A 22,728-nucleotide genomic window follows, 5' to 3' on the forward strand; every position below is an offset into this window, starting at 1 on the left:
TTTTGCTTCTTGCTATGTTCAAATAGTCTTATTTTCCTTCTTGAATTGTCGTGTTGATCGCCCTTCGAGCATACCGCCTGCGGACGCATTTCACTCTTTGCTCATAGAAGTCAGAATGGCCGAGCGGTCTAATGCGCTGCGTTAAGGTCGCAGTCTCTCCTGGAGGCGTGGGTTCGAACCCCACTTCTGACAGATTTCTTTGCATTTAAGAAAGTGCATCATGTTAGTGCCAGGAAAAGGTGTCATTTGAGGCAGAACAAGAGAGTCTATGGTCAAGTTTGCCAACATTGGTGGGACATGTTGAGTGGTTCTCTAGAATAAAATCATTCAAAGCTTATAATGGTAAACTCAACCCATAATTTGGCAGAAAACCTGCTGAATTTTGCTTATTGCTCTGTTCAAATAGTCTACCGTCCTTCAACCGTGATTTGCCCTTTGAGCATACCGTATGCGAAGACATCTCACATGCTGCTCGTGGAAGTCAGGATGGCCGAGCGGTCTAAGGCGCTGCGTTCAGGTCGCAGTCTCTCCTGGAGGCGTGGGTTCGAATCCCACTTCTGACACATTTCTTTGCATTTAAGAGAGTGCATCATGTTAGTGCCAGGAATAGGCGCAGTTTATGTCATTTGAGGCGGAACAAAAGAGTCTATTTTCAAGTTTGCCAATAATATTTGTGGGACATGTTCAGTGGTACTCCAGAATAAAATCATTCAAAGCTTATTATGGTAACAATTTATAAGGGGCCATGGCCGGAATGCAAACTCAACCCGTAACTTGCAGAAAACCTGCTGAATTTTGCTTCTTGCTATGTTCAAATAGTCTTATTTTCCTTCTTGAATTGTCGTGTTGATCGCCCTTCGAGCATACCGCCTGCGGACGCATTTCACTCTTTGCTCATAGAAGTCAGAATGGCCGAGCGGTCTAAGGCACTGCGTTAAGGTCGCAGTCTCTCCTGGAGGCGTGGGTTCGAACCCCACTTCTGACAGATTTCTTTGCATTTAAGAAAGTGCATCATGTTAGTGCCAGGAAAAGGTGTCATTTGAGGCAGAACAAGAGAGTCTATGGTCAAGCTTGCCAACATTGGTGGGACATGTTGAGTGGTTCTCTAGAATAAAATCATTCAAAGCTTATAATGGTAAACTCAACCCATAATTTGGCAGAAAACCTGCTGAATTTTGCTTATTGCTCTGTTCAAATAGTCTACCGTCCTTCAACCGTGATTTGCCCTTTGAGCATACCGTATGCGAAGACATCTCACATGCTGCTCGTGGAAGTCAGGATGGCCGAGCGGTCTAAGGCGCTGCGTTCAGGTCGCAGTCTCTCCTGGAGGCGTGGGTTCAAATCCCACTTCTGACACATTTCTTTGCATTTAAGAGAGTGCATCATGTTAGTGCCAGGAATAGGCGCAGTTTATGTCATTTGAGGCGGAACAAAAGAGTCTATTGTCAAGTTTGCCAATAACATTTGTGGGACATGTTCAGTGGTACTCCAGAATAAAATCATTCAAAGCTTATTATGGTAACAATTTATAAGGGGCCATGGCCGGAATGCAAACTCAACCCGTAATTTGCAGAAAACCTGCTGAATTTTGCTTCTTGCTATGTTCAAATAGTCTTATTTTCCTTCTTGAATTGTCGTGTTGATCGCCCTTCGAGCATACCGCCTGCGGACGCATTTCACTCTTTGCTCATAGAAGTCAGAATGGCCGAGCGGTCTAAGGCGCTGCATTCAGGTCGCAGTCTCTCCTGGAGGCGTGGGTTCGAATCCCACTTCTGACACATTTCTTTGCATTTAAGAGAGTGCATCATGTTAGTGCCAGGAATAGGCGCAGTTTATGTCATTTGAGGCGGAACAAAAGAGTCTATTGTCAAGTTTTCCAATAACATTTGTGGGACATGTTCAGTTTTACTCCAAAATAAAATCATTCAAAGCTTATAATGGCAAACTCAACCCATAATTTGGCAGAAAACCTGCTGAATTTTGCTTATTGCTCTGTTCAAATAGTCTCTTGTCCTTCAACCGTGATTCGCCCTTTGAGCATACCGTATGCGAAGACATCTCACACGCTGCTCGTGGAAGTCAGGATGGCCGAGCAGTCTAAGGCGCTGCATTTAGGTCGCAGTCTCTCCTGGAGGCGTGGGTTCGAATCCCACTTCTGACACATTTCTTTGCATTTAAGAGAGTGCATCATGTTAGTGCCAGGAATAGGCGCAGTTTATGTCATTTGAGGCGGAACAAAAGAGTCTATTGTCAAGTTTGCCAATAACATTTGTGGGACATGTTCAGTGGTACTCCAGAATAAAATCATTCAAAGCTTATTATGGTAACAATTTATAAGGGGCCATGGCCGGAATGCAAACTCAACCTGTAATTTGCAGAAAACCTGCTGAATTTTGCTTCTTGCTATGTTCAAATAGTCTTATTTTCCTTCTTGATTTGTCGTGTTGATCGCCCTTCGAGCATACCGCCTGCGGACGCATTTCACTCTTTGCTCGTAGAAGTCAGAATGGCCGAGCGGTCTAAGGCGCTGCGTTAAGGTCGCAGTCTCTCCTGGAGGCGTGGGTTCGAACCCCACTTCTGACAGATTTCTTTGCATTTAAGAAAGTGCATCATGTTAGTGCCAGGAAAAGGTGTCATTTGAGGCAGAACAAGAGAGTCTATGGTCAAGTTTGCCAACATTGGTGGGACATGTTGAGTGGTTCTCTAGAATAAAATCATTCAAAGCTTATAATGGTAAACTCAACCCATAATTTGGCAGAAAACCTGCTGAATTTTGCTTATTGCTCTGTTCAAATAGTCTACCGTCCTTCAACCGTGATTTGCCCTTTGAGCATACCGTATGCGAAGACATCTCACATGCTGCTCGTGGAAGTCAGGATGGCCGAGCGGTCTAAGGCGCTGCGTTCAGGTCGCAGTCTCTCCTGGAGGCGTGGGTTCGAATCCCACTTCTGACACATTTCTTTGCATTTAAGAGAGTGCATCATGTTAGTGCCAGGAATAGGCGCAGTTTATGTCATTTGAGGCGGAACAAAAGAGTCTATTTTCAAGTTTGCCAATAATATTTGTGGGACATGTTCAGTGGTACTCCAGAATAAAATCATTCAAAGCTTATTATGGTAACAATTTATAAGGGGCCATGGCCGGAATGCAAACTCAACCCGTAACTTGCAGAAAACCTGCTGAATTTTGCTTCTTGCTATGTTCAAATAGTCTTATTTTCCTTCTTGAATTGTCGTGTTGATCGCCCTTCGAGCATACCGCCTGCGGACGCATTTCACTCTTTGCTCATAGAAGTCAGAATGGCCGAGCGGTCTAAGGCGCTGCGTTAAGGTCGCAGTCTCTCCTGGAGGCGTGGGTTCGAACCCCACTTCTGACAGATTTCTTTGCATTTAAGAGAGTGCATCATGTTAGTGCCAGGAATAGGCGCAGTTTATGTCATTTGAGGCGGAACAAAAGAGTCTATTGTCAAGTTTGCCAATAACATTTGTGGGACATGTTCAGTGGTACTCCAGAATAAAATCATTCAAAGCTTATTATGGTAACAATTTATAAGGGGCCATGGCCGGAATGCAAACTCAACCCGTAATTTGCAGAAAACCTGCTGAATTTTGCTTCTTGCTATGTTCAAATAGTCTTATTTTCCTTCTTGAATTGTCGTGTTGATCGCCCTTCGAGCATACCGCCTGCGGACGCATTTCACTCTTTGCTCATAGAAGTCAGAATGGCCGAGCGGTCTAAGGCGCTGCGTTCAGGTCGCAGTCTCTCCTGGAGGCGTGGGTTCGAATCCCACTTCTGACACATTTCTTTGCATTTAAGAGAGTGCATCATGTTAGTGCCAGGAATAGGCGCAGTTTATGTCATTTGAGGCGGAACAAAAGAGTCTATTGTCAAGTTTTCCAATAACATTTGTGGGACATGTTCAGTTTTACTCCAAAATAAAATCATTCAAAGCTTATAATGGCAAACTCAACCCATAATTTGGCAGAAAACCTGCTGAATTTTGCTTATTGCTCTGTTCAAATAGTCTCTTGTCCTTCAACCGTGATTCGCCCTTTGAGCATACCGTATGCGAAGACATCTCACACGCTGCTCGTGGAAGTCAGGATGGCCGAGCAGTCTAAGGCGCTGCATTTAGGTCGCAGTCTCTCCTGGAGGCGTGGGTTCGAATCCCACTTCTGACACATTTCTTTGCATTTAAGAGAGTGCATCATGTTAGTGCCAGGAATAGGCGCAGTTTATGTCATTTGAGGCGGAACAAAAGAGTCTATTGTCAAGTTTGCCAATAACATTTGTGGGACATGTTCAGTGGTACTCCAGAATAAAATCATTCAAAGCTTATTATGGTAACAATTTATAAGGGGCCATGGCCGGAATGCAAACTCAACCTGTAATTTGCAGAAAACCTGCTGAATTTTGCTTCTTGCTATGTTCAAATAGTCTTATTTTCCTTCTTGAATTGTCGTGTTGATCGCCCTTCGAGCATACCGCCTGCGGACGCATTTCACTCTTTGCTCATAGAAGTAAGAATGGCCGAGCGGTCTAAGGCGCTGCGTTAAGGTCGCAGTCTCTCCTGGAGGCATGGGTTCGAACCCCACTTCTGACAGATTTCTTTGCATTTAAGAAAGTGCATCATGTTAGTGCCAGGAAAAGGTGTCATTTGAGGCAGAACAAGAGAGTCTATGGTCAAGCTTGCCAACATTGGTGGGACATGTTGAGTGGTTCTCTAGAATAAAATCATTCAAAGCTTATAATGGTAAACTCAACCCATAATTTGGCAGAAAACCTGCTGAATTTTGCTTATTGCTCTGTTCAAATAGTCTACCGTCCTTCAACCGTGATTTGCCCTTTGAGCATACCGTATGCGAAGACATCTCACACGCTGCTCGTGGAAGTCAGGATGGCCGAGCGGTCTAAGGCGCTGCGTTCAGGTCGCAGTCTCTCCTGGAGGCGTGGGTTCAAATCCCACTTCTGACACATTTCTTTGCATTTAAGAGAGTGCATCATGTTAGTGCCAGGAATAGGCGCAGTTTATGTCATTTGAGGCGGAACAAAAGAGTCTATTGTCAAGTTTGCCAATAACATTTGTGGGACATGTTCAGTGGTACTCCAGAATAAAATCATTCAAAGCTTATTATGCTAACAATTAATAAGGGGGCCATGGCCGGAATGCAAACTCAACCCGTAATTTGCAGAAAACCTGCTGAATTTTGCTTCTTGCTATGTTCAAATAGTCTATTTTCCTTCTTGAATTGTCGTGTTGATCGCCCTTCGAGCATACCGCCTGCGGACGCATTTCACTCTTTGCTCATAGAAGTCAGAATGGCCGAGCGGTCTAAGGCGCTGCGTTAAGGTCGCAGTCTCTCCTGGAGGCGTGGGTTCGAACCCCACTTCTGACAGATTTCTTTGCATTTAAGAAAGTGCATCATGTTAGTGCCAGGAAAAGGTGTCATTTGAGGCAGAACAAGAGAGTCTATGGTCAAGTTTGCCAACATTGGTGGGACATGTTGAGTGGTTCTCTAGAATAAAATCATTCAAAGCTTATAATGGTAAACTCAACCCATAATTTGGCAGAAAACCTGCTGAATTTTGCTTATTGCTCTGTTCAAATAGTCTCTTGTCCTTCAACCGTGATTCGCCCTTTGAGCATACCGTATGCGAAGACATCTCACACACTGCTAGTGAAAGTCAGGATGGCCGAGCGGTCTAAGGCGCTGCGTTCAGGTCACAGTCTCTCCTGGAGGCGTGGGTTCGAATCCCACTTCTGACACATTTCTTTGCATTTAAGAGAGTGCATCATGTTAGTGCCAGGAATAGGCGCAGTTTATGTCATTTGAGGCGGAACAAAAGAGTCTATTGTCAAGTTTGCCAATAACATTTGTGGGACATGTTCAGTGGTACTCCAGAATAAAATCATTCAAAGCTTATTATGGTAACAATTAATAAGGGGGCCATGGCCGGAATGCAAACTCAACCCGTAATTTGCAGAAAACCTGCTGAATTTTGCTTCTTGCTATGTTCAAATAGTCTATTTTCCTTCTTGAATTGTCGTGTTGATCGCCCTTCGAGCATACCGCCTGCGGACGCATTTCACTCTTTGCTCATAGAAGTCAGAATGGCCGAGCGGTCTAAGGCGCTGCGTTAAGGTCGCAGTCTCTCCTGGAGGCGTGGGTTCAAACCCCACTTCTGACAGATTTCTTTGCATTTAAGAAAGTGCATCATGTTAGTGCCAGGAATAGGCGCAGTTTATGTCATGTGAGGCGGAACAAGAGAGTCTATGGTCAAGTTTGCCAACATTGGTGGGACATGTTGAGTGGTTCTCTAGAATAAAATCATTCAAAGCTTATAATGGTAAACTCAACCCATAATTTGGCAGAAAACCTGCTGAATTTTGCTTATTGCTCTGTTCAAATAGTCTCTTGTCCTTCAACTGTGATTCGCCCTTTGAGCATACCGTATGCGAAGACATCTCACACGCTGCTCATGGAAGTCAGGATGGCCGAGCGGTCTAAGGCGCTGCGTTCAGGTCACAGTCTCTCCTGGAGGCGTGGGTTCAAATCCCACTTCTGACACATTTCTTTGCATTTAAGAGAGTGCATGATGTTGGTGCCAGGAAAAGGTGTCATTTGAGGCAGAACAAGAGAGTCTATGGTCAAGTTTGCCAACATTGGTGGGACATGTTGAGTGGTTCTCTAGAATAAAATCATTCAAAGCTTATAATGGTAAACTCAACCCATAATTTGGCAGAAAACCTTCTGAATTTTGCTTATTGCTCTGTTCAAATAGTCTCTTGTCCTTCAACCGTGATTCGCCCTTTGAGCATACCGTATGCGAAGACATCTCACACACTGCTCGTGGAAGTCAGGATGGCCGAGCGGTCTAAGGCGCTGCGTTCAGGTCGCAGTCTCTCCTGGAGGCGTGGGTTCGAATCCCACTTCTGACACATTTCTTTGCATTTAAGAGAGTGCATCATGTTAGTGCCAGGAATAGGCGCAGTTTATGTCATTTGAGGCGGAACAAAAGAGTCTATTGTCAAGTTTGCCAATAACATTTGTGGGACATGTTCAGTGGTACTCCAGAATAAAATCATTCAAAGCTTATTATGGTAACAATTAATAAGGGGGCCATGGCCGGAATGCAAACTCAACCCGTAATTTGCAGAAAACCTGCTGAATTTTGCTTCTTGCTATGTTCAAATAGTCTATTTTCCTTCTTGAATTGTCGTGTTGATCGCCCTTCGAGCATACCACCTGCGGACGCATTTCACTCTTTGCTCATAGAAGTCAGAATGGCCGAGCGGTCTAAGGCGCTGCGTTAAGGTCGCAGTCTCTCCTGGAGGCATGGGTTCAAACCCCACTTCTGACAGATTTCTTTGCATTTAAGAAAGTGCATCATGTTAGTGCCAGGAATAGGCGCAGTTTATGTCATGTGAGGCGGAACAAGAGAGTCTATGGTCAAGTTTGCCAACATTGGTGGGACATGTTGAGTGGTTCTCTAGAATAAAATCATTCAAAGCTTATAATGGTAAACTCAACCCATAATTTGGCAGAAAACCTGCTGAATTTTGCTTATTGCTCTGTTCAAATAGTCTACCGTCCTTCAACCGTGATTTGCCCTTTGAGCATACCGTATGCGAAGACATCTCACATGCTGCTCGTGGAAGTCAGGATGGCCGAGCGGTCTAAGGCGCTGCGTTCAGGTCGCAGTCTCTCCTGGAGGCGTGGGTTCGAATCCCACTTCTGACACATTTCTTTGCATTTAAGAGAGTGCATCATGTTAGTGCCAGGAATAGGCGCAGTTTATGTCATTTGAGGCGGAACAAGAGTCTATTGTCAAGTTTGCCAATAACATTTGTGGGACATGTTCAGTGGTACTCCAGAATAAAATCATTCAAAGCTTATTATGGTAACAATTAATAAGGGGGCCATGGCAGGAATGCAAACTCAACCCGTAATTTGCAGAAAACCTGCTGAATTTTGCTTCTTGCTATGTTCAAATAGTCTATTTTCCTTCTTGAATTGTCGTGTTGATCGCCCTTCGAGCATACCGCCTGCGGACGCATTTCACTCTTTGCTCATAGAAGTCAGAATGGCCGAGCGGTCTAAGGCGCTGCGTTAAGGTCGCAGTCTCTCCTGGAGGCGTGGGTTCGAACCCCACTTCTGACAGATTTCTTTGCATTTAAGAAAGTGCATCATGTTAGTGCCAGGAAAAGGTGTCATTTGAGGCAGAACAAGAGAGTCTATGGTCAAGTTTGCCAACATTGGTGGGACATGTTGAGTGGTTCTCTAGAATAAAATCATTCAAAGCTTATAATGGTAAACTCAACCCATAATTTGGCAGAAAACCTGCTGAATTTTGCTTATTGCTCTGTTCAAATAGTCTCTTGTCCTTCAACCGTGATTCGCCCTTTGAGCATACCGTATGCGAAGACATCTCACACACTGCTAGTGGAAGTCAGGATGGCCGAGCGGTCTAAGGCGCTGCGTTCAGGTCGCAGTCTCTCCTGGAGGCGTGGGTTCGAATCCCACTTCTGACACATTTCTTTGCATTTAAGAGAGTGCATCATGTTAGTGCCAGGAATAGGCGCAGTTTATGTCATTTGAGGCGGAACAAAAGAGTCTATTGTCAAGTTTGCCAATAACATTTGTGGGACATGTTCAGTGGTACTCCAGAATAAAATCATTCAAAGCTTATTATGGTAACAATTTATAAGGGGCCATGGCCGGAATGCAAACTCAACCTGTAATTTGCAGAAAACCTGCTGAATTTTGCTTCTTGCTATGTTCAAATAGTCTTATTTTCCTTCTTGAATTGTCGTGTTGATCGCCCTTCGAGCATACCGCCTGCGGACGCATTTCACTCTTTGCTCATAGAAGTCAGAATGGCCGAGCGGTCTAAGGCGCTGTGTTAAGGTCGCAGTCTCTCCTGGAGGCGTGGGTTCAAACCCCACTTCTGACAGATTTCTTTGCATTTAAGAAAGTGCATCATGTTAGTGCCAGGAATAGGTGCAGTTTATGTCATGTGAGGCGGAACAAGAGAGTCTATGGTCAAGTTTGCCAACATTGGTGGGACATGTTGAGTGGTTCTCTAGAATAAAATCATTCAAAGCTTATAATGGTAAACTCAACCCATAATTTGGCAGAAAACCTGCTGAATTTTGCTTATTGCTCTGTTCAAATAGTCTCTTGTCCTTCAACTGTGATTCGCCCTTTGAGCATACCGTATGCGAAGACATCTCACACGCTGCTAGTGGAAGTCAGGATGGCCGAGCGGTCTAAGGCGCTGCATTCAGGTCGCAGTCTCTCCTGGAGGCGTGGGTTCGAATCCCACTTCTGACACATTTCTTTGCATTTAAGAGAGTGCATCATGTTAGTGCCAGGAATAGGCGCAGTTTATGTCATGTGAGGCGGAACAAGAGAGTCTATGGTCAAGTTTGCCAACATTGGTGGGACATGTTGAGTGGTTCTCTAGAATAAAATCATTCAAAGCTTATAATGGTAAACTCAACCCATAATTTGGCAGAAAACCTGCTGAATTTTGCTTATTGCTCTGTTCAAATAGTCTCTTGTCCTTCAACTGTGATTCGCCCTTTGAGCATACCGTATGCGAAGACATCTCACACGCTGCTAGTGGAAGTCAGGATGGCCGAGCGGTCTAAGGCGCTGCGTTCAGGTCGCAGTCTCTCCTGGAGGCGTGGGTTCGAATCCCACTTCTGACACATTTCTTTGCATTTAAGAGAGTGCATCATGTTAGTGCCAGGAATAGGCGCAGTTTATGTCATTTGAGGCGGAACAAAAGAGTCTATTGTCAAGTTTGCCAATAACATTTGTGGGACATGTTCAGTGGTACTCCAGAATAAAATCATTCAAAGCTTATTATGGTAACAATTAATAAGGGGGCCATGGCCGGAATGCAAACTCAACCCGTAATTTGCAGAAAACCTGCTGAATTTTGCTTCTTGCTATGTTCAAATAGTCTATTTTCCTTCTTGAATTGTCGTGTTGATCGCCCTTCGAGCATACCGCCTGCGGACGCATTTCACTCTTTGCTCATAGAAGTCAGAATGGCCGAGCGGTCTAAGGCGCTGCGTTAAGGTCGCAGTCTCTCCTGGAGGCGTGGGTTCGAACCCCACTTCTGACAGATTTCTTTGCATTTAAGAAAGTGCATCATGTTAGTGCCAGGAAAAGGTGTCATTTGAGGCAGAACAAGAGAGTCTATGGTCAAGTTTGCCAACATTGGTGGGACATGTTGAGTGGTTCTCTAGAATAAAATCATTCAAAGCTTATAATGGTAAACTCAACCCATAATTTGGCAGAAAACCTGCTGAATTTTGCTTATTGCTCTGTTCAAATAGTCTACCGTCCTTCAACCGTGATTTGCCCTTTGAGCATACCGTCTGCGAAGACATCTCACATGCTGCTCGTGGAAGTCAGGATGGCCGAGCGGTCTAAGGCGCTGCGTTCAGGTCGCAGTCTCTCCTGGAGGCGTGGGTTCGAATCCCACTTCTGACACATTTCTTTGCATTTAAGAGAGTGCATCATGTTAGTGCCAGGAATAGGCGCAGTTTATGTCATTTGAGGCGGAACAAGAGTCTATTGTCAAGTTTGCCAATAACATTTGTGGGACATGTTCAGTGGTACTCCAGAATAAAATCATTCAAAGCTTATTATGGTAACAATTAATAAGGGGGCCATGGCCGGAATGCAAACTCAACCCGTAATTTGCAGAAAACCTGCTGAATTTTGCTTCTTGCTATGTTCAAATAGTCTATTTTCCTTCTTGAATTGTCGTGTTGATCGCCCTTCGAGCATACCGCCTGCGGACGCATTTCACTCTTTGCTCATAGAAGTCAGAATGGCCGAGCGGTCTAAGGCGCTGCGTTAAGGTCGCAGTCTCTCCTGGAGGCGTGGGTTCAAACCCCACTTCTGACAGATTTCTTTGCATTTAAGAAAGTGCATCATGTTAGTGCCAGGAAAAGGTGTCATTTGAGGCAGAACAAGAGAGTCTATGGTCAAGCTTGCCAACATTGGTGGGACATGTTGAGTGGTTCTCTAGAATAAAATCATTCAAAGCTTATAATGGTAAACTCAACCAATAATTTGGCAGAAAACCTGCTGAATTTTGCTTATTGCTCTGTTCAAATAGTCTCTTGTCCTTCAACCGTGATTTGCCCTTTGAGCATACCGTATGCGAAGACATCTCACATGCTGCTCGTGGAAGTCAGGATGGCCGAGCGGTCTAAGGCGCTGCGTTCAGGTCGCAGTCTCTCCTGGAGGCGTGGGTTCAAATCCCACTTCTGACACATTTCTTTGCATTTAAGAGAGTGCATCATGTTAGTGCCAGGAATAGGCGCAGTTTATGTCATTTGAGGCGGAACAAAAGAGTCTATTTTCAAGTTTGCCAATAATATTTGTGGGACATGTTCAGTGGTACTCCAGAATAAAATCATTCAAAGCTTATTATGGTAACAATTTATAAGGGGCCATGGCCGGAATGCAAACTCAACCCGTAACTTGCAGAAAACCTGCTGAATTTTGCTTCTTGCTATGTTCAAATAGTCTTATTTTCCTTCTTGAATTGTCGTGTTGATCGCCCTTCGAGCATACCGCCTGCGGACGCATTTCACTCTTTGCTCATAGAAGTCAGAATGGCCGAGCGGTCTAAGGCGCTCCGTTAAGGTCGCAGTCTCTCCTGGAGGCGTGGGTTCGAACCCCACTTCTGACAGATTTCTTTGCATTTAAGAAAGTGCATCATGTTAGTGCCAGGAAAAGGTGTCATTTGAGGCAGAACAAGAGAGTCTAAGGTCAAGTTTGCCAACATTGGTGGGACATGTTGAGTGGTTCTCTAGAATAAAATCATTCAAAGCTTATAATGGTAAACTCAACCCATAATTTGGCAGAAAACCTGCTGAATTTTGCTTATTGCTCTGTTCAAATAGTCTACCGTCCTTCAACCGTGATTTGCCCTTTGAGCATACCGTATGCGAAGACATCTCACATGCTGCTTGTGTAAGTCAGGATGGCCGAGCGGTCTAAGGCGCTGCGTTCAGGTCGCAGTCTCTCCTGGAGGCGTGGGTTCGAATCCCACTTCTGACACATTTCTTTGCATTTAAGAGAGTGCATCATGTTAGTGCCAGGAATAGGCGCAGTTTATGTCATTTGAGGCGGAACAAAAGAGTCTATTTTCAAGTTTGCCAATAATATTTGTGGGACATGTTCAGTGGTACTCCAGAATAAAATCATTCAAAGCTTATTATGGTAACAATTTATAAGGGGCCATGGCCGGAATGCAAACTCAACCCGTAACTTGCAGAAAACCTGCTGAATTTTGCTTCTTGCTATGTTCAAATAGTCTTATTTTCCTTCTTGAATTGTCGTGTTGATCGCCCTTCGAGCATACCGCCTGCGGACGCATTTCACTCTTTGCTCATAGAAGTCAGAATGGCCGAGCGGTCTAAGGCGCTGCGTTAAGGTCGCAGTCTCTCCTGGAGGCGTGGGTTCGAACCCCACTTCTGACAGATTTCTTTGCATTTAAGAAAGTGCATCATGTTAGTGCCAGGAAAAGGTGTCATTTGAGGCAGAACAAGAGAGTCTATGGTCAAGCTTGCCAACATTGGTGGGACATGTTGAGTGGTTCTCTAGAATAAAATCATTCAAAGCTTATAATGGTAAACTCAACCCATAATTTGGCAGAAAACCTGCTGAATTTTGCTTATTGCTCTGTTCAAATAGTCTACCGTCCTTCAACCGTGATTTGCCCTTTGAGCATACCGTATGCGAAGACATCTCACATGCTGCTTGTGTAAGTCAGGATGGCCGAGCGGTCTAAGGCGCTGCGTTCAGGTCGCAGTCTCTCCTGGAGGCGTGGGTTCGAATCCCACTTCTGACACATTTCTTTGCATTTAAGAGAGTGCATCATGTTAGTGCCAGGAATAGGCGCAGTTTATGTCATTTGAGGCGGAACAAAAGAGTCTATTTTCAAGTTTGCCAATAATATTTGTGGGACATGTTCAGTGGTACTCCAGATTAAAATCATTCAAAGCTTATTATGGTAACAATTTATAAGGGGCCATGGCCGGAATGCAAACTCAACCCGTAACTTGCAGAAAACCTGCTGAATTTTGCTTCTTGCTATGTTCAAATAGTCTTATTTTCCTTCTTGAATTGTCGTGTTGATCGCCCTTCGAGCATACCGCCTGCGGACGCATTTCACTCTTTGCTCATAGAAGTCAGAATGGCCGAGCGGTCTAAGGCGCTGCGTTAAGGTCGCAGTCTCTCCTGGAGGCGTGGGTTCGAACCCCACTTCTGACAGATTTCTTTGCATTTAAGAAAGTGCATCATGTTAGTGCCAGGAAAAGGTGTCATTTGAGGCAGAACAAGAGAGTCTATGGTCAAGCTTGCCAACATTGGTGGGACATGTTGAGTGGTTCTCTAGAATAAAATCATTCAAAGCTTATAATGGTAAACTCAACCCATAATTTGGCAGAAAACCTGCTGAATTTTGCTTATTGCTCTGTTCAAATAGTCTACCGTCCTTCAACCGTGATTTGCCCTTTGAGCATACCGTATGCGAAGACATCTCACATGCTGCTCGTGGAAGTCAGGATGGCCGAGCAGTCTAAGGCACTGCGTTCAGGTCACAGTCTCTCCTGGAGGCGTGGGTTCAAATCCCACTTCTGACACATTTCTTTGCATTTAAGAGAGTGCATCATGTTAGTGCCAGGAATAGGCGCAGTTTATGTCATTTGAGGCGGAACAAAAGAGTCTATTGTCAAGTTTGCCAATAACATTTGTGGGACATGTTCAGTGGTACTCCAGAATAAAATCATTCAAAGCTTATTATGGTAACAATTTATAAGGGGCCATGGCCGGAATGCAAACTCAACCCGTAATTTGCAGAAAACCTGCTGAATTTTGCTTCTTGCTATGTTCAAATAGTCTTATTTTCCTTCTTGAATTGTCGTGTTGATCGCCCTTCGAGCATACCGCCTGCGGACGCATTTCACTCTTTGCTCATAGAAGTCAGAATGGCCGAGCGGTCTAAGGCGCTGCGTTCAGGTCGCAGTCTCTCCTGGAGGCGTGGGTTCGAATCCCACTTCTGACACATTTCTTTGCATTTAAGAGAGTGCATCATGTTAGTGCCAGGAATAGGCGCAGTTTATGTCATTTGAGGCGGAACAAAAGAGTCTATTGTCAAGTTTTCCAATAACATTTGTGGGACATGTTCAGTTTTACTCCAAAATAAAATCATTCAAAGCTTATAATGGCAAACTCAACCCATAATTTGGCAGAAAACCTGCTGAATTTTGCTTATTGCTCTGTTCAAATAGTCTCTTGTCCTTCAACCGTGATTCGCCCTTTGAGCATACCGTATGCGAAGACATCTCACACGCTGCTCGTGGAAGTCAGGATGGCCGAGCAGTCTAAGGCGCTGCGTTTAGGTTGCAGTCTCTCCTGGAGGCGTGGGTTCAAATCCCACTTCTGACACATTTCTTTGCATTTAAGAGAGTGCATCATGTTAGTGCCAGGAATAGGCGCAGTTTATGTCATTTGAGGCGGAACAAAAGAGTCTATTTTCAAGTTTGCCAATAATATTTGTGGGACATGTTCAGTGGTACTCCAGAATAAAATCATTCAAAGCTTATTATGGTAACAATTTATAAGGGGCCATGGCCGGAATGCAAACTCAACCCGTAACTTGCAGAAAACCTGCTGAATTTTGCTTCTTGCTATGTTCAAATAGTCTTATTTTCCTTCTTGAATTGTCGTGTTGATCGCCCTTCGAGCATACCGCCTGCGGACGCATTTCACTCTTTGCTCATAGAAGTCAGAATGGCCGAGCGGTCTAAGGCGCTGCGTTAAGGTCGCAGTCTCTCCTGGAGGCGTGGGTTCAAACCCCACTTCTGACAGATTTCTTTGCATTTAAGAAAGTGCATCATGTTAGTGCCAGGAAAAGGTGTCATTTGAGGCAGAACAAGAGAGTCTATGGTCAAGCTTGCCAACATTGGTGGGACATGTTGAGTGGTTCTCTAGAATAAAATCATTCAAAGCTTATAATGGTAAACTCAACCCATAATTTGGCAGAAAACCTGCTGAATTTTGCTTATTGCTCTGTTCAAATAGTCTACCGTCCTTCAACCGTGATTTGCCCTTTGAGCATACCGTATGCGAAGACATCTCACATGCTGCTCGTGGAAGTCAGGATGGCCGAGCAGTCTAAGGCGCTGCGTTCAGGTCACAGTCTCTCCTGGAGGCGTGGGTTCAAATCCCACTTCTGACACATTTCTTTGCATTTAAGAGAGTGCATCATGTTAGTGCCAGGAATAGGCGCAGTTTATGTCATTTGAGGCGGAACAAAAGAGTCTATTGTCAAGTTTGCCAATAACATTTGTGGGACATGTTCAGTGGTACTCCAGAATAAAATCATTCAAAGCTTATTATGGTAACAATTTATAAGGGGCCATGGCCGGAATGCAAACTCAACCCGTAATTTGCAGAAAACCTGCTGAATTTTGCTTCTTGCTATGTTCAAATAGTCTTATTTTCCTTCTTGAATTGTCGTGATCGCCCTTCGAGCATACCGCCTGCGGACGCATTTCACTCTTTGCTCATAGAAGTCAGAATGGCCGAGCGGTCTAAGGCGCTGCGTTAAGGTCGCAGTCTCTCCTGGAGGCGTGGGTTCAAACCCCACTTCTGACAGATTTCTTTGCATTTAAGAAAGTGCATCATGTTAGTGCCAGGAATAGGCGCAGTTTATGTCATGTGAGGCGGAACAAGAGAGTCTATGGTCAAGTTTGCCAACATTGGTGGGACATGTTGAGTGGTTCTCTAGAATAAAATCATTCAAAGCTTATAATGGTAAACTCAACCCATAATTTGGCAGAAAACCTGCTGAATTTTGCTTATTGCTCTGTTCAAATAGTCTACCGTCCTTCAACCGTGATTTGCCCTTTGAGCATACCGTATGCGAAGACATCTCACATGCTGCTCGTGGAAGTCAGGATGGCCGAGCGGTCTAAGGCGCTGCGTTCAGGTCGCAGTCTCTCCTGGAGGCGTGGGTTCGAATCCCACTTCTGACACATTTCTTTGCATTTAAGAGAGTGCATCATGTTAGTGCCAGGAATAGGCGCAGTTTATGTCATTTGAGGCGGAACAAGAGTCTATTGTCAAGTTTGCCAATAACATTTGTGGGACATGTTCAGTGGTACTCCAGAATAAAATCATTCAAAGCTTATTATGGTAACAATTAATAAGGGGGCCATGGCCGGAATGCAAACTCAACCCGTAATTTGCAGAAAACCTGCTGAATTTTGCTTCTTGCTATGTTCAAATAGTCTATTTTCCTTCTTGAATTGTCGTGTTGATCGCCCTTCGAGCATACCGCCTGCGGACGCATTTCACTCTTTGCTCATAGAAGTCAGAATGGCCGAGCGGTCTAAGGCGCTGCGTTAAGGTCACAGTCTCTCCTGGAGGCGTGGGTTCGAACCCCACTTCTGACAGATTTCTTTGCATTTAAGAAAGTGCATCATGTTAGTGCCAGGAAAAGGTGTCATTTGAGGCAGAACAAGAGAGTCTATGGTCAAGTTTGCCAACATTGGTGGGACATGTTGAGTGGTTCTCTAGAATAAAATCATTCAAAGCTTATAATGGTAAACTCAACCCATAATTTGGCAGAAAACCTGCTGAATTTTGCTTATTGCTCTGTTCAAATAGTCTCTTGTCCTTCAACCGTGATTCGCCCTTTGAGCATACCGTATGCGAAGACATCTCACACGCTGCTAGTGGAAGTCAGGATGGCCGAGCGGTCTAAGGCGCTGCGTTCAGGTCGCAGTCTCTCCTGGAGGCGTGGGTTCGAATCCCACTTCTGACACATTTCTTTGCATTTAAGAGAGTGCATCATGTTAGTGCCAGGAATAGGCGCAGTTTATGTCATTTGAGGCGGAACAAAAGAGTCTATTGTCAAGTTTGCCAATAACATTTGTGGGACATGTTCAGTGGTACTCCAGAATAAAATCATTCAAAGCTTATTATGGTAACAATTAATAAGGGGGCCATGGCCGGAATGCAAACTCAACCCGTAATTTGCAGAAAACCTGCTGAATTTTGCTTCTTGCTATGTTCAAATAGTCTATTTTCCTTCTTGAATTGTCGTGTTGATCGCCCTTCGAGCATACCGCCTGCGGACGCATTTCACTCTTTGCTCATAGAAGTCAGAATGGCCGAGCGGTCTAAGGCGCTGCGTTAAGGTCGCAGTCTCTCCTGGAGGCGTGGGTTCGAACCCCACTTCTGACAGATTTCTTTGCATTTAAGAAAGTGCATCATGTTAGTGCCAGGAAAAGGTGTCATTTGAGGCAGAACAAGAGAGTCTATGGTCAAGTTTGCCAACATTGGTGGGACATGTTGAGTGGTTCTCTAGAATAAAATCATTCAAAGCTTATAATGGTAAACTCAACCCATAATTTGGCAGAAAACCTGCTGAATTTTGCTTATTGCTCTGTTCAAATAGTCTCTTGTCCTTCAACCGTGATTCGCCCTTTGAGCATACCGTATGCGAAGACATCTCACACACTGCTAGTGGAAGTCAGGATGGCCGAGCGGTCTAAGGCGCTGCGTTCAGATCACAGTCTCTCCTGGAGGCGTGGGTTCGAATCCCACTTCTGACACATTTCTTTGCATTTAAGAGAGTGCATCATGTTAGTGCCAGGAATAGGCGCAGTTTATGTCATTTGAGGCGGAACAAAAGAGTCTATTGTCAAGTTTGCCAATAACATTTGTGGGACATGTTCAGTGGTACTCCAGAATAAAATCATTCAAAGCTTATTATGGTAACAATTAATAAGGGGGCCATGGCCGGAATGCAAACTCAACCCGTAATTTGCAGAAAACCTGCTGAATTTTGCTTCTTGCTATGTTCAAATAGTCTATTTTCCTTCTTGAATTGTCGTGTTGATCGCCCTTCGAGCATACCGCCTGCGGACGCATTTCACTCTTTGCTCATAGAAGTCAGAATGGCCGAGCGGTCTAAGGCGCTGCGTTAAGGTCGCAGTCTCTCCTGGAGGCGTGGGTTCAAACCCCACTTCTGACAGATTTCTTTGCATTTAAGAAAGTGCATCATGTTAGTGCCAGGAATAGGCGCAGTTTATGTCATGTGAGGCGGAACAAGAGAGTCTATGGTCAAGTTTGCCAACATTGGTGGGACATGTTGAGTGGTTCTCTAGAATAAAATCATTCAAAGCTTATAATGGTAAACTCAACCCATAATTTGGCAGAAAACCTGCTGAATTTTGCTTATTGCTCTGTTCAAATAGTCTACCGTCCTTCAACCGTGATTTGCCCTTTGAGCATACCGTATGCGAAGACATCTCACATGCTGCTCGTGGAAGTCAGGATGGCCGAGCGGTCTAAGGCGCTGCGTTCAGGTCGCAGTCTCTCCTGGAGGCGTGGGTTCAAATCCCACTTCTGACACATTTCTTTGCATTTAAGAGAGTGCATCATGTTAGTGCCAGGAATAGGCGCAGTTTATGTCATTTGAGGCGGAACAAGAGTCTATTGTCAAGTTTGCCAATAACATTTGTGGGACATGTTCAGTGGTACTCCAGAATAAAATCATTCAAAGCTTATTATGGTAACAATTAATAAGGGGGCCATGGCCGGAATGCAAACTCAACCCGTAATTTGCAGAAAACCTGCTGAATTTTGCTTCTTGCTATGTTCAAATAGTCTATTTTCCTTCTTGAATTGTCGTGTTGATCGCCCTTCGAGCATACCGCCTGCGGACGCATTTCACTCTTTGCTCATAGAAGTCAGAATGGCCGAGCGGTCTAAGGCGCTGCGTTAAGGTCGCAGTCTCTCCTGGAGGCGTGGGTTCGAACCCCACTTCTGACAGTTTTCTTTGCATTTAAGAAAGTGCATCATGTTAGTGCCAGGAAAAGGTGTCATTTGAGGCAGAACAAGAGAGTCTATGGTCAAGTTTGCCAACATTGGTGGGACATGTTGAGTGGTTCTCTAGAATAAAATCATTCAAAGCTTATAATGGTAAACTCAACCCATAATTTGGCAGAAAACCTGCTGAATTTTGCTTATTGGTCTGTTCAAATAGTCTACCGTCCTTCAACCGTGATTCGCCCTTTGAGCATACCGTATGCGAAGACATCTCACACGCTGCTAGTGGAAGTCAGGATGGCCGAGCGGTCTAAGGCGCTGCGTTCAGGTCGCAGTCTCTCCTGGAGGCGTGGGTTCAAATCCCACTTCTGACACATTTCTTTGCATTTAAGAGAGTGCATCATGTTAGTGCCAGGAATAGGCGCAGTTTATGTCATTTGAGGCGGAACAAAAGAGTCTATTGTCAAGTTTGCCAATAACATTTGTGGGACATGTTCAGTGGTACTCCAGAATAAAATCATTCAAAGCTTATAATGGTAACAATTAATAAGGGGGCCATGGCCGGAATGCAAACTCAACCCGTAATTTGCAGAAAACCTGCTGAATTTTGCTTCTTGCTATGTTCAAATAGTCTATTTTCCTTCTTGAATTGTCGTGTTGATCGCCCTTCGAGCATACCGCCTGCGGACGCATTTCACTCTTTGCTCATAGAAGTCAGAATGGCCGAGCGGTCTAAGGCGCTGCGTTAAGGTCACAGTCTCTCCTGGAGGCGTGGGTTCAAACCCCACTTCTGACAGATTTCTTTGCATTTAAGAAAGTGCATCATGTTAGTGCCAGGAATAGGCGCAGTTTATGTCATGTGAGGCGGAACAAGAGAGTCTATGGTCAAGTTTGCCAACATTGGTGGGACATGTTGAGTGGTTCTCTAGAATAAAATCATTCAAAGCTTATAATGGTAAACTCAACCCATAATTTGGCAGAAAACCTGCTGAATTTTGCTTATTGCTCTGTTCAAATAGTCTCTTGTCCTTCAACTGTGATTCGCCCTTTGAGCATACCGTATGCGAAGACATCTCACACGCTGCTCGTGGAAGTCAGGATGGCCGAGCGGTCTAAGGCGCTGCGTTCAGGTCGCAGTCTCTCCTGGAGGCGTGGGTTCGAATCCCACTTCTGACACATTTCTTTGCATTTAAGAGTGCATGATGTTGGTGCCAGGAAAAGGTGTCATTTGAGGCAGAACAAGAGAGTCTATGGTCAAGTTTGCCAACATTGGTGGGACATGTTGAGTGGTTCTCTAGAATAAAATCATTCAAAGCTTATAATGGTAAACTCAACCCATAATTTGGCAGAAAACCTTCTGAATTTTGCTTCTTGCTCTGTTCAAATAGTCTCTTGTCCTTCAACCGTGATTCGCCCTTTGAGCATACCGTATGCGAAGACATCTCACACGCTGCTCGTGGAAGTCAGGATGGCCGAGCGGTCTAAGGCGCTGCGTTCAGGTCGCAGTCTCTCCTGGAGGCGTGGGTTCAAATCCCACTTCTGACACATTTCTTTACATTTAAGAGAGTGCATCATGTTAGTGCCAGGAATAGGCGCAGTTTATGTCATTTGAGGCGGAACAAAAGAGTCTATTTTCAAGTTTGCCAATAATATTTGTGGGACATGTTCAGTGGTACTCCAGAATAAAATCATTCAAAGCTTATTATGGTAACAATTTATAAGGGGCCATGGCCGGAATGCAAACTCAACCCGTAACTTGCAGAAAACCTGCTGAATTTTGCTTCTTGCTATGTTCAAATAGTCTTATTTTCCTTCTTGAATTGTCGTGTTGATCGCCCTTCGAGCATACCGCCTGCGGACGCATTTCACTCTTTGCTCATAGAAGTCAGAATGGCCGAGCGGTCTAAGGCGCTGCGTTAAGGTCGCAGTCTCTCCTGGAGGCGTGGGTTCGAACCCCACTTCTGACAGATTTCTTTGCATTTAAGAAAGTGCATCATGTTAGTGCCAGGAAAAGGTGTCATTTGAGGCAGAACAAGAGAGTCTATGGTCAAGCTTGCCAACATTGGTGGGACATGTTGAGTGGTTCTCTAGAATAAAATCATTCAAAGCTTATAATGGTAAACTCAACCCATAATTTGGCAGAAAACCTGCTGAATTTTGCTTATTGCTCTGTTCAAATAGTCTACCGTCCTTCAACCGTGATTTGCCCTTTGAGCATACCGTATGCGAAGACATCTCACATGCTGCTCGTGGAAGTCAGGATGGCCGAGCAGTCTAAGGCGCTGCGTTCAGGTCACAGTCTCTCCTGGAGGCGTGGGTTCAAATCCCACTTCTGACACATTTCTTTGCATTTAAGAGAGTGCATCATGTTAGTGCCAGGAATAGGCGCAGTTTATGTCATTTGAGGCGGAACAAAAGAGTCTATTGTCAAGTTTGCCAATAACATTTGTGGGACATGTTCAGTGGTACTCCAGAATAAAATCATTCAAAGCTTATTATGGTATCAATTTATAAGGGGCCATGGCCGGAATGCAAACTCAACCCGTAATTTGCAGAAAACCTGCTGAATTTTGCTTCTTGCTATGTTCAAATAGTCTTATTTTCCTTCTTGAATTGTCGTGATCGCCCTTCGAGCATACCGCCTGCGGACGCATTTCACTCTTTGCTCATAGAAGTCAGAATGGCCGAGCGGTCTAAGGCGCTGCGTTCAGGTCGCAGTCTCTCCTGGAGGCGTGGGTTCGAATCCCACTTCTGACACATTTCTTTGCATTTAAGAGAGTGCATCATGTTAGTGCCAGGAATAGGCGCAGTTTATGTCATTTGAGGCGGAACAAAAGAGTCTATTGTCAAGTTTTCCAATAACATTTGTGGGACATGTTCAGTTTTACTCCAAAATAAAATCATTCAAAGCTTATAATGGCAAACTCAACCCATAATTTGGCAGAAAACCTGCTGAATTTTGCTTATTGCTCTGTTCAAATAGTCTCTTGTCCTTCAACCGTGATTCGCCCTTTGAGCATACCGTATGCGAAGACATCTCACACGCTGCTCGTGGAAGTCAGGATGGCCGAGCAGTCTAAGGCGCTGCGTTTAGGTTGCAGTCTCTCCTGGAGGCGTGGGTTCGAATCCCACTTCTGACACATTTCTTTGCATTTAAGAGAGTGCATCATGTTAGTGCCAGGAATAGGCGCAGTTTATGTCATTTGAGGCGGAACAAAAGAGTCTATTTTCAAGTTTGCCAATAATATTTGTGGGACATGTTCAGTGGTACTCCAGAATAAAATCATTCAAAGCTTATTATGGTAACAATTTATAAGGGGCCATGGCCGGAATGCAAACTCAACCCGTAACTTGCAGAAAACCTGCTGAATTTTGCTTCTTGCTATGTTCAAATAGTCTTATTTTCCTTCTTGAATTGTCGTGTTGATCGCCCTTCGAGCATACCGCCTGCGGACGCATTTCACTCTTTGCTCATAGAAGTCAGAATGGCCGAGCGGTCTAAGGCGCTGCGTTAAGGTCGCAGTCTCTCCTGGAGGCGTGGGTTCAAACCCCACTTCTGACAGATTTCTTTGCATTTAAGAAAGTGCATCATGTTAGTGCCAGGAAAAGGTGTCATTTGAGGCAGAACAAGAGAGTCTATGGTCAAGCTTGCCAACATTGGTGGGACATGTTGAGTGGTTCTCTAGAATAAAATCATTCAAAGCTTATAATGGTAAACTCAACCCATAATTTGGCAGAAAACCTGCTGAATTTTGCTTATTGCTCTGTTCAAATAGTCTACCGTCCTTCAACCGTGATTTGCCCTTTGAGCATACCGTATGCGAAGACATCTCACATGCTGCTCGTGGAA

General features: G+C 44.6%; 57 non-coding genes across 57 annotated transcripts; all 57 read left to right on the top strand.

Moving 5' to 3' along the window:
- The first annotated feature begins 109 nt into the window (after positions 1-109).
- On the top strand, positions 110-192 carry trnal-aag (transfer RNA leucine (anticodon AAG)). The gene has a single exon. It is a non-coding gene; the product is annotated as a tRNA-Leu (tRNA).
- Positions 193-480: 288 nt separating this feature from the next.
- On the top strand, positions 481-563 carry trnal-cag (transfer RNA leucine (anticodon CAG)). The gene has a single exon. It is a non-coding gene; the product is annotated as a tRNA-Leu (tRNA).
- Positions 564-902: 339 nt separating this feature from the next.
- On the top strand, positions 903-985 carry trnal-aag (transfer RNA leucine (anticodon AAG)). The gene has a single exon. It is a non-coding gene; the product is annotated as a tRNA-Leu (tRNA).
- A 288-nt stretch (positions 986-1,273) lies between these two features.
- trnal-cag (transfer RNA leucine (anticodon CAG)) lies at positions 1,274-1,356 on the top strand. The gene has a single exon. It is a non-coding gene; the product is annotated as a tRNA-Leu (tRNA).
- Positions 1,357-1,695: 339 nt separating this feature from the next.
- Positions 1,696-1,778, top strand: trnal-cag (transfer RNA leucine (anticodon CAG)). The gene has a single exon. It is a non-coding gene; the product is annotated as a tRNA-Leu (tRNA).
- A 300-nt stretch (positions 1,779-2,078) lies between these two features.
- Positions 2,079-2,161, top strand: trnal-uag (transfer RNA leucine (anticodon UAG)). The gene has a single exon. It is a non-coding gene; the product is annotated as a tRNA-Leu (tRNA).
- A 339-nt stretch (positions 2,162-2,500) lies between these two features.
- Positions 2,501-2,583, top strand: trnal-aag (transfer RNA leucine (anticodon AAG)). Its single transcript has one exon. It is a non-coding gene; the product is annotated as a tRNA-Leu (tRNA).
- Positions 2,584-2,871: 288 nt separating this feature from the next.
- On the top strand, positions 2,872-2,954 carry trnal-cag (transfer RNA leucine (anticodon CAG)). The gene has a single exon. It is a non-coding gene; the product is annotated as a tRNA-Leu (tRNA).
- A 339-nt stretch (positions 2,955-3,293) lies between these two features.
- On the top strand, positions 3,294-3,376 carry trnal-aag (transfer RNA leucine (anticodon AAG)). The gene has a single exon. It is a non-coding gene; the product is annotated as a tRNA-Leu (tRNA).
- Positions 3,377-3,715: 339 nt separating this feature from the next.
- Positions 3,716-3,798, top strand: trnal-cag (transfer RNA leucine (anticodon CAG)). The gene has a single exon. It is a non-coding gene; the product is annotated as a tRNA-Leu (tRNA).
- A 300-nt stretch (positions 3,799-4,098) lies between these two features.
- Positions 4,099-4,181, top strand: trnal-uag (transfer RNA leucine (anticodon UAG)). Its single transcript has one exon. It is a non-coding gene; the product is annotated as a tRNA-Leu (tRNA).
- A 339-nt stretch (positions 4,182-4,520) lies between these two features.
- trnal-aag (transfer RNA leucine (anticodon AAG)) lies at positions 4,521-4,603 on the top strand. Its single transcript has one exon. It is a non-coding gene; the product is annotated as a tRNA-Leu (tRNA).
- Positions 4,604-4,891: 288 nt separating this feature from the next.
- Positions 4,892-4,974, top strand: trnal-cag (transfer RNA leucine (anticodon CAG)). The gene has a single exon. It is a non-coding gene; the product is annotated as a tRNA-Leu (tRNA).
- Positions 4,975-5,313: 339 nt separating this feature from the next.
- Positions 5,314-5,396, top strand: trnal-aag (transfer RNA leucine (anticodon AAG)). Its single transcript has one exon. It is a non-coding gene; the product is annotated as a tRNA-Leu (tRNA).
- A 288-nt stretch (positions 5,397-5,684) lies between these two features.
- trnal-cag (transfer RNA leucine (anticodon CAG)) lies at positions 5,685-5,767 on the top strand. The gene has a single exon. It is a non-coding gene; the product is annotated as a tRNA-Leu (tRNA).
- Positions 5,768-6,106: 339 nt separating this feature from the next.
- On the top strand, positions 6,107-6,189 carry trnal-aag (transfer RNA leucine (anticodon AAG)). Its single transcript has one exon. It is a non-coding gene; the product is annotated as a tRNA-Leu (tRNA).
- A 297-nt stretch (positions 6,190-6,486) lies between these two features.
- On the top strand, positions 6,487-6,569 carry trnal-cag (transfer RNA leucine (anticodon CAG)). Its single transcript has one exon. It is a non-coding gene; the product is annotated as a tRNA-Leu (tRNA).
- A 288-nt stretch (positions 6,570-6,857) lies between these two features.
- trnal-cag (transfer RNA leucine (anticodon CAG)) lies at positions 6,858-6,940 on the top strand. Its single transcript has one exon. It is a non-coding gene; the product is annotated as a tRNA-Leu (tRNA).
- Positions 6,941-7,279: 339 nt separating this feature from the next.
- On the top strand, positions 7,280-7,362 carry trnal-aag (transfer RNA leucine (anticodon AAG)). The gene has a single exon. It is a non-coding gene; the product is annotated as a tRNA-Leu (tRNA).
- A 297-nt stretch (positions 7,363-7,659) lies between these two features.
- trnal-cag (transfer RNA leucine (anticodon CAG)) lies at positions 7,660-7,742 on the top strand. Its single transcript has one exon. It is a non-coding gene; the product is annotated as a tRNA-Leu (tRNA).
- A 337-nt stretch (positions 7,743-8,079) lies between these two features.
- trnal-aag (transfer RNA leucine (anticodon AAG)) lies at positions 8,080-8,162 on the top strand. Its single transcript has one exon. It is a non-coding gene; the product is annotated as a tRNA-Leu (tRNA).
- A 288-nt stretch (positions 8,163-8,450) lies between these two features.
- Positions 8,451-8,533, top strand: trnal-cag (transfer RNA leucine (anticodon CAG)). Its single transcript has one exon. It is a non-coding gene; the product is annotated as a tRNA-Leu (tRNA).
- A 339-nt stretch (positions 8,534-8,872) lies between these two features.
- trnal-aag (transfer RNA leucine (anticodon AAG)) lies at positions 8,873-8,955 on the top strand. Its single transcript has one exon. It is a non-coding gene; the product is annotated as a tRNA-Leu (tRNA).
- A 297-nt stretch (positions 8,956-9,252) lies between these two features.
- trnal-cag (transfer RNA leucine (anticodon CAG)) lies at positions 9,253-9,335 on the top strand. Its single transcript has one exon. It is a non-coding gene; the product is annotated as a tRNA-Leu (tRNA).
- Positions 9,336-9,632: 297 nt separating this feature from the next.
- On the top strand, positions 9,633-9,715 carry trnal-cag (transfer RNA leucine (anticodon CAG)). Its single transcript has one exon. It is a non-coding gene; the product is annotated as a tRNA-Leu (tRNA).
- A 339-nt stretch (positions 9,716-10,054) lies between these two features.
- trnal-aag (transfer RNA leucine (anticodon AAG)) lies at positions 10,055-10,137 on the top strand. The gene has a single exon. It is a non-coding gene; the product is annotated as a tRNA-Leu (tRNA).
- A 288-nt stretch (positions 10,138-10,425) lies between these two features.
- trnal-cag (transfer RNA leucine (anticodon CAG)) lies at positions 10,426-10,508 on the top strand. The gene has a single exon. It is a non-coding gene; the product is annotated as a tRNA-Leu (tRNA).
- Positions 10,509-10,845: 337 nt separating this feature from the next.
- trnal-aag (transfer RNA leucine (anticodon AAG)) lies at positions 10,846-10,928 on the top strand. Its single transcript has one exon. It is a non-coding gene; the product is annotated as a tRNA-Leu (tRNA).
- Positions 10,929-11,216: 288 nt separating this feature from the next.
- Positions 11,217-11,299, top strand: trnal-cag (transfer RNA leucine (anticodon CAG)). The gene has a single exon. It is a non-coding gene; the product is annotated as a tRNA-Leu (tRNA).
- Positions 11,300-11,638: 339 nt separating this feature from the next.
- trnal-aag (transfer RNA leucine (anticodon AAG)) lies at positions 11,639-11,721 on the top strand. Its single transcript has one exon. It is a non-coding gene; the product is annotated as a tRNA-Leu (tRNA).
- Positions 11,722-12,009: 288 nt separating this feature from the next.
- Positions 12,010-12,092, top strand: trnal-cag (transfer RNA leucine (anticodon CAG)). The gene has a single exon. It is a non-coding gene; the product is annotated as a tRNA-Leu (tRNA).
- Positions 12,093-12,431: 339 nt separating this feature from the next.
- On the top strand, positions 12,432-12,514 carry trnal-aag (transfer RNA leucine (anticodon AAG)). The gene has a single exon. It is a non-coding gene; the product is annotated as a tRNA-Leu (tRNA).
- A 288-nt stretch (positions 12,515-12,802) lies between these two features.
- trnal-cag (transfer RNA leucine (anticodon CAG)) lies at positions 12,803-12,885 on the top strand. The gene has a single exon. It is a non-coding gene; the product is annotated as a tRNA-Leu (tRNA).
- A 339-nt stretch (positions 12,886-13,224) lies between these two features.
- On the top strand, positions 13,225-13,307 carry trnal-aag (transfer RNA leucine (anticodon AAG)). The gene has a single exon. It is a non-coding gene; the product is annotated as a tRNA-Leu (tRNA).
- Positions 13,308-13,595: 288 nt separating this feature from the next.
- On the top strand, positions 13,596-13,678 carry trnal-cag (transfer RNA leucine (anticodon CAG)). The gene has a single exon. It is a non-coding gene; the product is annotated as a tRNA-Leu (tRNA).
- A 339-nt stretch (positions 13,679-14,017) lies between these two features.
- Positions 14,018-14,100, top strand: trnal-cag (transfer RNA leucine (anticodon CAG)). The gene has a single exon. It is a non-coding gene; the product is annotated as a tRNA-Leu (tRNA).
- A 300-nt stretch (positions 14,101-14,400) lies between these two features.
- On the top strand, positions 14,401-14,483 carry trnal-uag (transfer RNA leucine (anticodon UAG)). Its single transcript has one exon. It is a non-coding gene; the product is annotated as a tRNA-Leu (tRNA).
- A 339-nt stretch (positions 14,484-14,822) lies between these two features.
- trnal-aag (transfer RNA leucine (anticodon AAG)) lies at positions 14,823-14,905 on the top strand. Its single transcript has one exon. It is a non-coding gene; the product is annotated as a tRNA-Leu (tRNA).
- Positions 14,906-15,193: 288 nt separating this feature from the next.
- Positions 15,194-15,276, top strand: trnal-cag (transfer RNA leucine (anticodon CAG)). The gene has a single exon. It is a non-coding gene; the product is annotated as a tRNA-Leu (tRNA).
- A 336-nt stretch (positions 15,277-15,612) lies between these two features.
- Positions 15,613-15,695, top strand: trnal-aag (transfer RNA leucine (anticodon AAG)). The gene has a single exon. It is a non-coding gene; the product is annotated as a tRNA-Leu (tRNA).
- Positions 15,696-15,992: 297 nt separating this feature from the next.
- trnal-cag (transfer RNA leucine (anticodon CAG)) lies at positions 15,993-16,075 on the top strand. The gene has a single exon. It is a non-coding gene; the product is annotated as a tRNA-Leu (tRNA).
- A 337-nt stretch (positions 16,076-16,412) lies between these two features.
- On the top strand, positions 16,413-16,495 carry trnal-aag (transfer RNA leucine (anticodon AAG)). The gene has a single exon. It is a non-coding gene; the product is annotated as a tRNA-Leu (tRNA).
- Positions 16,496-16,783: 288 nt separating this feature from the next.
- On the top strand, positions 16,784-16,866 carry trnal-cag (transfer RNA leucine (anticodon CAG)). Its single transcript has one exon. It is a non-coding gene; the product is annotated as a tRNA-Leu (tRNA).
- A 339-nt stretch (positions 16,867-17,205) lies between these two features.
- On the top strand, positions 17,206-17,288 carry trnal-aag (transfer RNA leucine (anticodon AAG)). Its single transcript has one exon. It is a non-coding gene; the product is annotated as a tRNA-Leu (tRNA).
- A 288-nt stretch (positions 17,289-17,576) lies between these two features.
- Positions 17,577-17,659, top strand: trnal-cag (transfer RNA leucine (anticodon CAG)). Its single transcript has one exon. It is a non-coding gene; the product is annotated as a tRNA-Leu (tRNA).
- A 339-nt stretch (positions 17,660-17,998) lies between these two features.
- On the top strand, positions 17,999-18,081 carry trnal-aag (transfer RNA leucine (anticodon AAG)). Its single transcript has one exon. It is a non-coding gene; the product is annotated as a tRNA-Leu (tRNA).
- A 297-nt stretch (positions 18,082-18,378) lies between these two features.
- On the top strand, positions 18,379-18,461 carry trnal-cag (transfer RNA leucine (anticodon CAG)). Its single transcript has one exon. It is a non-coding gene; the product is annotated as a tRNA-Leu (tRNA).
- Positions 18,462-18,798: 337 nt separating this feature from the next.
- trnal-aag (transfer RNA leucine (anticodon AAG)) lies at positions 18,799-18,881 on the top strand. The gene has a single exon. It is a non-coding gene; the product is annotated as a tRNA-Leu (tRNA).
- A 288-nt stretch (positions 18,882-19,169) lies between these two features.
- On the top strand, positions 19,170-19,252 carry trnal-cag (transfer RNA leucine (anticodon CAG)). The gene has a single exon. It is a non-coding gene; the product is annotated as a tRNA-Leu (tRNA).
- Positions 19,253-19,591: 339 nt separating this feature from the next.
- Positions 19,592-19,674, top strand: trnal-aag (transfer RNA leucine (anticodon AAG)). Its single transcript has one exon. It is a non-coding gene; the product is annotated as a tRNA-Leu (tRNA).
- Positions 19,675-19,971: 297 nt separating this feature from the next.
- trnal-cag (transfer RNA leucine (anticodon CAG)) lies at positions 19,972-20,054 on the top strand. Its single transcript has one exon. It is a non-coding gene; the product is annotated as a tRNA-Leu (tRNA).
- A 286-nt stretch (positions 20,055-20,340) lies between these two features.
- trnal-cag (transfer RNA leucine (anticodon CAG)) lies at positions 20,341-20,423 on the top strand. The gene has a single exon. It is a non-coding gene; the product is annotated as a tRNA-Leu (tRNA).
- A 339-nt stretch (positions 20,424-20,762) lies between these two features.
- trnal-aag (transfer RNA leucine (anticodon AAG)) lies at positions 20,763-20,845 on the top strand. Its single transcript has one exon. It is a non-coding gene; the product is annotated as a tRNA-Leu (tRNA).
- A 288-nt stretch (positions 20,846-21,133) lies between these two features.
- On the top strand, positions 21,134-21,216 carry trnal-cag (transfer RNA leucine (anticodon CAG)). Its single transcript has one exon. It is a non-coding gene; the product is annotated as a tRNA-Leu (tRNA).
- Positions 21,217-21,552: 336 nt separating this feature from the next.
- On the top strand, positions 21,553-21,635 carry trnal-cag (transfer RNA leucine (anticodon CAG)). Its single transcript has one exon. It is a non-coding gene; the product is annotated as a tRNA-Leu (tRNA).
- Positions 21,636-21,935: 300 nt separating this feature from the next.
- trnal-uag (transfer RNA leucine (anticodon UAG)) lies at positions 21,936-22,018 on the top strand. Its single transcript has one exon. It is a non-coding gene; the product is annotated as a tRNA-Leu (tRNA).
- A 339-nt stretch (positions 22,019-22,357) lies between these two features.
- Positions 22,358-22,440, top strand: trnal-aag (transfer RNA leucine (anticodon AAG)). Its single transcript has one exon. It is a non-coding gene; the product is annotated as a tRNA-Leu (tRNA).
- The last annotated feature ends 288 nt before the right edge of the window (positions 22,441-22,728 follow it).

Source organism: Poecilia mexicana, unplaced genomic scaffold, assembly GCF_051168715.1.
Source record: "Poecilia mexicana isolate PSO_F unplaced genomic scaffold, ASM5116871v1 scaffold_17, whole genome shotgun sequence".
NCBI classification, from domain to species: Eukaryota; Metazoa; Chordata; class Actinopteri; order Cyprinodontiformes; family Poeciliidae; genus Poecilia; species Poecilia mexicana.